At 37.9% G+C, this 10000-nt stretch overlaps 1 long non-coding RNA gene and 1 pseudogene across 3 annotated transcripts in view; one reads left to right on the forward strand and one right to left on the reverse strand.

Annotated features, from left to right (window-relative positions):
• The window catches only part of LOC149041559 (uncharacterized), a 15099-nt gene extending 5361 nt beyond the window's left edge, over positions 1 to 9738 (forward strand). Inside the window, exons 5-6 of one of the 3 annotated variants that reach the window (XR_016179130.1) lie at positions 6287 to 6392; positions 7397 to 9738. This is a non-coding gene — a long non-coding RNA (uncharacterized LOC149041559). Of the gene's footprint in view, positions 1 to 6286 lie in introns of all 3 variants that reach the window. The other 2 variants (XR_016179131.1, XR_016179129.1) reach the window with 2 other exon arrangements.
• On the reverse strand, positions 1482 to 3336 carry LOC149041560 (uncharacterized; annotated as a pseudogene).
• Positions 9739 to 10000: the final 262 nt, after the last annotated feature.

Below are 10000 nucleotides of genomic sequence, written 5' to 3' on the forward strand. Positions count from 1 at the left end.
ATGGCTGTTCAGCCTTCCATTTGTTTGATTCACCTAGCTTCTTTGGCTTTTTACTGAATCAGACAAGACTAAATTTAATGCAGAATGTTTGTTTTTCATCGCCATCTTGAATCTACCTTGTGCTTTTTTACTATGTGGTCATAAAATGTCCTAAAAGTGAGCACAAGACTCCACTTGGTCATTGAGAGCATTCTCATTCATTGGTGCTTGGTATTCATTTTGCCTGGGATCACTTGTGAATAGTTGTGGGGAAACATCTTTCTATTTTCTTCAAAACAATGCACATACTTTAACTGTGTCCTCATGTGGCAATCCATTTCAAAAAAAATTCTTTCAAATTTTCCCAAAAAAGGAAAGAAAGAAGAAAGAAAGAAGATGAGACAAAATATTGCTTGATTCTTTATCCGCACGCCCGTCTTCCTTTCTCTTGTCCTTTTCTCCTGCTATTGAAGGCCTGTTGATTCATGGCTGGTAAATCTTTAAGCTGTAATGGTCTTGCTTTCCTCCACATGTTGTGGTAATGTTAACTCTACCAATAGCTTTGGCTTGTTCCCAGTTGTGTATATGAAGAGCTAATGCAAATGACTACTTGTGAAATTTTCTTGGTTGGCCTTGTCTGTGAGATTACAGAGTGGGTGGGTGGGGCCATGAGCAGGTGATTCATGCACTCCCATGTGACTTCACCTTGAACTAATAAATGATATCAACTAGCTACAGTACATTAATGATTAATGCCATCATTGGTTTCATACATGGAAGGTATAGTGGTGTGAATCAAGCAGTAGATGGTGTGAAAAACCTGGATGATTGTTGATGTGTATGCAAAGTCAACTGATCAGAGAGATGAGAGGAATAAATTTGTTGATTTAATATGCATCAGGTCCAAGATGATTAGAGACAATGGCTTCTTCTATGAATAGGTGAGGCTGGTCCATTTGGTAGCTTAAAAAATGATTTTCTCATGCTTACAATGCTTTTCATTGGCTGAGTGGTAGAGCCAGAATGTTGACAGTCTGACTTAACATTTGACTTGAGTTGTATTTCTCTGGTTTTACTGATTGTCAGAAATAATATCCTTTGATTAGTTGAAGTTTGTTTCAGATGTTTGGAGGATTATTTTGCAGGCAATAAGCAGGAATGCCTATTACAAGAAATTCATAGAGCTTGTTTACTCTACATCGAAATACATTTGTGGAATAAGGAAAGGTTGATGATAACTTTAAAATGATCTTAATTAATTGGTAATTGCAGTAAAGGTTAAAACTGTACTTAAGGGGGAACTCTGGTTGAAATCCACCAATAGAGTAGGTCATAACTAAAAAAGTCGCTGGATCATAACCATTTCTAGTAAACTGCTGAACATGGTTAGGAGGCAAGTATACGAACCTACGTACTAGCCAACAACTAAAGTTGAGCAGATTTGTTTAATCTGAGTTAATAAGTAACAAGTACAAAGACTATCATTTTTAAACCTTCTTCGGACCCCTCAAATTTACAGCACAAAATACATCCAATTGAGCTGGTTTTAAGCATCATGGATCTACTTAAAAAGCACTTCAAACCTATCAAGTGAAATCGGGTTTCAGTCGTTAATGTTGCGATGGCAACCAGTTCATTCCAAGAAAAGATTAACTCCTCAAAACTCTGATACTTTTCAGTCAAACTGAATTTTGTTCAATAGGTTTGTAGTATGTGATGTCTCAAATATATTTGTGGCAAATTTGGTGATGTTTGAAGAAATACATCCTGAGAAAATTTGAGGGAGCACCCAGATTTTCACGAAAAATCCAATTTTCCAGGAAATGTAATTGAAAGGAAACAATGTATGGAAATATGAGTTCAAGTTGGCTTAATGACATAAAAACACAGTATGTTGGGAGAAACATTTTGAAACAAATATGCCCAAAGTTATTCCTTGGTCTACTTAGTCTTTTTCTTCTTTTTGGGTTCATTGCAAGGTTCTATTTCCCTGAAAGCCCCAGCTGCATATTTCACACCCTCGCCACGGATCCTCAGATCTTAATTGCGCTGTTTAGCTTGTCTCCCGTTAACTCTGTATTTCTTGTGCTGATGTTGTACTTACTTCTCTGCCTGTTTAACTGTCTATGAATCCCTTCTCCTTGCTTCCATCATGGCACTGTCACTCACGAGGTTCCCAACCTTCTTTATGACAGCATGCTTTTGCCGAGGCACTGCCACTGAAACGTAAGGCAGCTGATGAAGCAGCCAACTGCACTCTCCTTTTTCCGTGCCACTTGCGTATGGGACGTTTGTTCCATTCGTGGGGGGTTGATGGGCTCATTAGCATTCTGAGAATAACCAGGCAAACATCTGGAAAGAAGGGCAGAATCTGTGACCCTTTCATTAATCTTGACAAGATGTTCCATGTCAAGATGGTGTGGCTTGTTAGGGCAAGGAAGCCCTTTCTTGAGTTTACACCATGAATTTGCTGGACAAGACTGGTGCCTTTCTTCATAGGGCAGCTTCAAGCAGTGGAATAATCCAACCAGAATCTCAGTTTTCATAGACTACACAGCTTGGTCCCTCTCTTCAGTGTTGGTAACTTCTCTTTTTACATTGTTACTAATTGCCTCGCCATAATACTTTTTCAGTTTTTCTATTACAGCCTTTGTTAGTCTTCCATTTCTTCCATGCATTGGGTTTCCATCTTTCACTTTCACTGAGGATTTTTGAAATTCATACTGAGCTTTCCCGAGCCGCTTTTGAACGAGTTAATGCTGTCTAATTTCATGACCCTGTCACAGCCTGCATTTCCAACCAAGTGATCCTCTTCCCACTTCTTAACAGCTATTGACCTTTCCATCACAAGATTTAGTACAATATCTATAGTAAACTATAAATCATAGAAATAATAATAATGATAGTATTAATGTTAATAGTAAAAATAACAATAATGATAAAAATGATAATAAACAATATTTATGCATAAAAACTCGTCAGTGTGATAAGCACTGGTATGAAATGAGGTCTTGTTATAAGAGTACACAAGTAAAAATACAAAAGGTCCAAAAGGTAAAAATTCACTAAGAACTGTCACACGGCCGAAAATATATAAAAGAAGTATAAATCCACCAAAAATATATATAAATTATAATCATTATAAAAATATAAATTAATTATACATTTCTATAAAACTAATCATCTAATTAAGAAAAAAGTGTTTGCTCCCTTGAGAATTAAATGAAGGATTCCTTTGACATAATATGGCAAGGAAGACCAACTTCTTGACTTTCGGAATGCGAATGTCTTTGCAGCGTCTAGTCGAAACTGTGTGTACAAAGGCATTGAAATAAAAATTTTTATTTAAGTAACGTGATACAGAACTATCTAGGTATTTTCTGGTTAACAAGACAATGTGAAGTTTACCTGTGCTAACCATGGGTATTTAACACCCCTAACTTTCTTTTCGATCAAAGGGGCGTGCCGATAGCACTGCACTTTGATATTGACATTAAAGAAATCCAAGACATTGTTTACGTCGAGGGCGTTCCTGACAGGGTCCCAGTTGATTTGGCTTAAGCTTTCGCAAAAATCCGTAGGCGGTAATTTCTGTAGTCTCTGCATTCAATTATTTTGGGTGCCTAATTCAAAGCGTTTGTTTTCCTAACGCACTAAACAAGATCATGATCGCCTTTACTGAGGGGACTGCTGCCTGCTTGACCATATTGTGCGGGTTGTTTGTCACGATCAAGTCGATAAGTTTAGTACTAAGTTTTGTTACTCTTATAGGACAGTCAATTAGTTGCAAGAAATTATGAAAAATGCCTTTTAGTGCCTTCAAATCTTCTTCTTGTGTTAGTGCTTAAAGATCGTAATTAAAATCAACAGTCAACAACATTTCCCTATCCTTTACTGATACTCTTTCCAAACCCAGTTTAAAAATTTCCAAAAACTGAGAGTTATCCGGCGGGCCATAACAGGTTCCCACGAGAACATTTCTTGCAACAGTGACGGTGCGGGCGTTGACCAAAGGGCCAGCCATCTTGCCATGGTCTGCAGAAGTTGGATTACAAGCTGCCTAAGTCAGTGGAAGGAGGAGATGTGGTTGATGGCTGGGACTGTGGCGCCAAAGTACGGATATTTTATGGGTCGAGGTTCATACGAGACCAGTCTGCCAGACCTGATGCAGCTGTGTCCTTTGGAATGGCAGTGTTGTAGTGAAGCCGAGCTTTGCCTGGGAACTGACGTGAGGTGTTCAGAATCAGGACCTTGTACTACGTCATGTCCTGCCATCAAGAAGGATGTGCACAGCAGAAGATCCACATGTAGACCATGAATGCCTCCACCCATTTGAAAATGTTGGTGATCTTTATCCTTTTCTTGGATGAACTTACCAAAGGTTTGCCGTCAAGATATTTTTGCGGCTCTGTTTCCTGGACCTTAAAGTTTTTCGCGAGTAGGTCGGCCATACCAACAAATTGCCCTAACCTGATCTTGGTAACCAGTTTCTTTGCGATGGGAGAATAACCTGGGCCAACCACAAAAGGCCTGTTTAGAGAAGAAGGATCCCCGGTGAAATGGTAGATGTGTGTACATAACCAACAGAGAATTCCGGCACAGAAGATTAGCCAATGACGGGAAGAGAAAGATATTTAAGCAAAATGTTAATATAGAAATGCATGGATAAAACTGTTGTTAAAAAATATTAAGAATAATTCAAATTGAAATGTGATAGTTGCATTATGCTTCGTAGAGTAAAAGTGATCAATTTGTTTCTGTTTCTCAAAGATATTCTTAAACTTATGACATTTAAGTTTTACCAGTGACCATACTGTTTTTAGAGTAGTATTAAGGTCATTCCATTCTTTTGTTGTGCACACAGATAAACATGTCTTTCTCCTGCACTAACTTGCACTTCTGCTTGATCTGCCAAAAGGTGTTCAATTTGATCTCAAACTATTTTGATTGTTGCCTCTCGATATAAATATGTTTTAAAAGGTGGCAGTTTCTCATTAAGCACGGTTAATGGATCATCTACTGTTCCTTATTTGAAAACCTTTTCCAAGTTCTGGAATTGAATTCCTCTCTTTTGCCACTGGAATTCTACACAACCCTCTCCTACTGATACTGAAGTGATAGTCAAACCGAAATCTTCCTCAGACACAGATCATGCCACTGTGGCCATTTACACAGTTTCAAGACTTTTAGCTTTTCAGATCGACGTCGGATTTCACTTGAAAAAAATTAACATGTGCGCGCCATCTTGAATTGCACAAAGGATAGAGGTCCTTTATTTCAAACACAAAATAAGGCAAAAAATTGGTTTTCTAGCGTCCCAAACGGAATGGTTATAAAGAAAAGACCTCACTTCACCCATAATTATAGGACACATGTGAGAACTTTCGACCAGGAAGACAAAAAGCGTCGAGGAAGCTCAATTACCTGTAACTTCCTAGCTCGAAGTTCAAACGTGGACGGCAAATGTGACCGCTGGAGTCTGGTCGCGTGACTCCTTGGCGTTTGTGGTCACTTTGCGGTCGTATTCAGAAACAAACCTGGATCTAAAACTCCCTAGTAATTTCAGGTACAGGATCAGTTGAATATATTTCAGCATTATCAGAGCTTGAATATGAATTACTGAGGAATTCTTTCCATTCATTACTCTGATTTGCAAGAGCATCATTAGCTCTAGTATCGGGATTATCAAGCCAATTTTCCTGTACTTCTGTAGGCTCAATTTGAAACAATTCACTAGTCTTAACAAGGTAATATGCTGCTTTAAACACTTTTCTTGGTCTAATATTCGGAAATTGATAATGATGCTCATAACTCAACATTCGTTTAAGTTTGATGGGGATAGTTTGTTATTCATTGATTGCTCTTTGTAAAGTGCTAACGGTTGAATTTACATCAGCTGGTACATGAACAACATTTCCATGACTAGATAATTGCCTTCCTTTAGGGAGTTCACGTATCTGCATAAATGGAATACGCGGAGAAATTAATCTTTCTTCTAAATGTGTCAAGTTTAGACGTTGTGGTTTCAGAGGGGATCCCATTTTGTTTGCTGTAGAACAGACTGGTAGCTTCCTATTACTTAGGTTTGATTGGCTGGTAAAGCAAATCCGTTTCGCATTATCTATAATAGCAGTAGTAGTTACAAGCAAAGTTGCGGAATATTTGCAATATTTGTTTGCTTCACACTTTCTGACAGATGACCGATACCATAATTGATCAGAAAAAGTGCATACGTATTCAGGACCACTCTTAATGTTATCGTGAACAGTTTGAATGACTTTTGTCATTGTTATGATCTCTTGTATAGAATCTTGGTCTTTTTAGTAGCTGGCTGAAGCAGGTCATGGTTACATGGGTTCATCACAGACATCAAGGATCCTTTCTATTCTGTTCACTTCTCGCACATGCTGAAGGTGACTCCTTTTACTTTTTGGCAAATGCCTACTTATTCAGTTCTCTGATATAATCAGAATTTTCCATTTGTTTCATTATTGTTTGGGGTTTTATGCTGATCTGTCATTAACCATGCTGGTTGCTTGTTATGAATTACATTGTTTACCATTGTCTCTTCATGAAAAGGAACAGTTGAACATTGTGTGTTTCATCTAATATCTATATGTACAATATTTGATAATAGTAGTATCAGTTTCTGAACTAACTGGACTGATATTTGTAACCGATGAAAACCCTGGATTATATTATGTAACGTGGATTGTCAAGTTTGATGCATCTGCAGTTGCTTTGATAACAAGTGCATCAGCTCATGTACCGTATTGTGACATATTAGCTAAATACCTTCACCATGAATGGTTTGTACTACTTTCGACGAATCTTTCTGGATTGTTTCTCATTTATTGAACACCAGTACTACTAACATCCATAGGAAAGTCGGTAGACGTATTCCAGTATTATTTCGGAAAATCGATATCAATTGGTTTGCTGTTGACATATCGATTTGTTTACATTTGAGTGAGTGGCAAATTTGCATATTCTAACCCCTAACAATAGTCGTTTCAAAGCTTCGCGTATCCACGCATTAGGTTAATGCATGGAAGGTATGGTGGTGTTAATTAAGCAATGGATGGTGTCAGAGCCTGGATGGTTGTTGAGTTGCAATGCAAAGTCAGCTGACCAGAGAGACGAGAGGAATAACATTGTTAATTTTATGTTCATCAGGTCTAAGATGATACATGATAAGAGTCAATGCTTTCTTGAATTGGTGAGGCTGGTATATTTGGTGGCTTAAAAAGGTTTTTACTTGCTTATAATGCTTTTCATTGGCTTTATGGGAGAGGCAGAATGTCGACAGAGTCAACATTTCGTGTGAGTTGTATTTTTCTGGTTCCACTTATCCTTAAAAGTATTTTCCTGAGATTAGTTGGGGTTTGATTCTGATCTTTGGAGGATTATTTTGCAGGCTATAAGGAGGAATGGCTTCGGAAATTCGTGGAGCTTGTGTGTGGTGACCAGATAATGGCACAGTACTCCAGTTAGGATCTTACCAGGGCACAACAGAGCTTCGTTAGGATAGCAACATCAACATCATCATCATCATCATGATAATAATAATAATCCTGGTTTAATGACAACTTTTCTACAGGGTAGCTCTACATTCGTCATGAATTAATGATATAACTATGTTAATAATAAACAACAATAATAATAAAGAAAATAAATGAATAGATATGTGCAAATAGAAATATACTCATATAAAGACCATAAATGCATACCTATTGCAAAAATTCAATTGTTATTAAAAAATATAATATGTAATTAATTCGTTCTAAGCTGGGCCTTCGTTTTTAGAAGTTTGAAAACTTTTCTTTGAAACGGCTTTAAGTCAGTTTCAAGGTTAATGTCACAAGGAAGACCATTAAATGATTTGGCTGCTGAATCTTGAAATGTTCCCGTTAAAAGGGATTACAGCAAGCTGTGATGTAGCATTTGAGCGAAGCCTTCTAATGTTTTCACATTTCTGCAAACGCAAATGACTTAGCCATTGAACATAGCACATGGCCCAAGGTGGATCCCTGTGCTACTCCTAATTTGGTATCAATGAGTTCAGATGTTTTGTCATTGACTTGTGCGAACTGTCGTCTACTATTAATGCAACTCAAAATCATGATCATGCAAGTACTTGCAAGACTAAGAATCTTCTTTGCTTTATTAGCTATTGTATTAACATGAACATTCCAGGATAGTTTGTTTCTAGTGGCTTGGCTAAAATCACAGGATTCAGAAGTTTCTTCTAGAATGTTGTTATTGAGCTTAGTGTCAGAGAATTGAGGCATTCTTTTCTTGGTGATATGCATCAATTTACACATCTTAACATCAAATTCCATTAAATTTTGCGGACTCCAGATCCGACTGAAACTCATTTTGGTCTAAATGACTATTTATCGCGTTAGATGTTTTATAGTCGTCATAATATAAAGGCATTGTGTTCCCGGGCATAACAAAATCAACTAAATCAATGATGAAAATCATAAAGAATAATGGCCCCAATAAGGAACCCTGTGATACACCATACAGAATGGCGGACCAGGTAGAAATCTGACCTTCTATGACAACCCTTTGCTGTTTTTCTGTCAGGTGATCCATACAGCAGTTTAGCAAACTACCAGACATGCTAAAACTACAAAGCTTCTGTAGAAGCATAAAATGTGATACTCTATCGAATGCCTTGGAAAAATCGAAAAACACGATATGCGCTTGTAGTCCGTCATCGAAGGCTTTTGTCCGTTGATGGCGTGTAAGCACCAACTGGGTAGCACATGAGCGACCCTTAAAGCTATGCTGGAGATGAGATCAATGTGTTGCTGCTTTGGCTAATTGGACAACTGTTTTTGCAAATTTCCTATCCCATCCTGTATTTATAATTTCTACATGGATTAGACTTGATACTGATGGTTTTCACTGTGGACTATTTCATGAGCAAACAGAGTTTATGTTGTCCGTGCAAATTATCTCTTTAATGGAATTCTTAAGAGGAAATAATTTTTGGCCTCCTTTCTTTTTTCTTGCTAGTAGTCTGGGAGAGATGAGCTTTGGGAGCGACAGCAATGCCTTGGCCTTCATGGTGATAAATTAGCAGAACAATCAACAAATAATTGTAATTCTTTTTGTCGGCTTGATCACCCAAAATCCAGCGACTAGAATTCTATCAAGACAAAACTAACAACTACACCTTAACAAAGAATGTTTGCGAACCAGAATCAAATAAATACTGCACACCTTTTGAGAATCCGTTTGTACCATGAAAAATAGCTGGCACAGATTGCAGAACCACTTTCCAATTGTACTCTTTGTAATATACCTTGCTTCAACTGAAGAGGAAACTTAAGCGGAAGCCGTGGATGGGGATGATAATTTTCAGATTCTAACTTTGATTTTTTTTTAGGCCAAGCTGAATCAATGTGGAAGAGACAGTGATGTCTTCCTTGCCAGTAATTGCATGGATACGCTATAGCTCCAAAGTTACAGCCTATAAAACACAGGCCTTTAGAAAGTACTTTCTGAATCTGTCTTTAACTGGCAAAGACTGGAAACCTCTTTGGGAAGGCTTATGTTAGTCGTGGTGCAACTGCTAATGAGAATGCCGATAGATTTTGACTGAAAGGAATCAAAGTTTTCTCTCTCCATCGTTACACTGTCGATTTCTTTGTGAGGATCTTTGAGTTGTTTCTTCATTTTCCTTATTACCTTAAAATGTTCAGGGTTTTTGTGTTTTCAACAAGAAATATATGCATTTTAAGTGCTGATTTTGTGCTCTCCTCTCTTCTTGACCTCCATCCTAGTGCTGTCATCCACAGCTAACCCAGTCTTTGACATGACAGCCAACTCCACTCTCCTTTTCCCAAGCCAAACCAGACGGTTCATGGACTACTTAGTACTTTGAATATAAGCAGGCAACCATCTGGCTAGCAGAGCCGAATCTGAGAGCTGATCATACATGTAAGTCTGGTTTGTCAGGCAAGGTAATCCTCTCGTATTTACACTGAGAGTTCCTAAGGTAACGTCA

This window comes from Pocillopora damicornis, chromosome 8, assembly GCF_964200805.1.
Source record: "Pocillopora damicornis chromosome 8, jaPocDami1.2, whole genome shotgun sequence".
In the NCBI taxonomy this organism is placed as follows: domain Eukaryota; kingdom Metazoa; phylum Cnidaria; class Anthozoa; order Scleractinia; family Pocilloporidae; genus Pocillopora; species Pocillopora damicornis.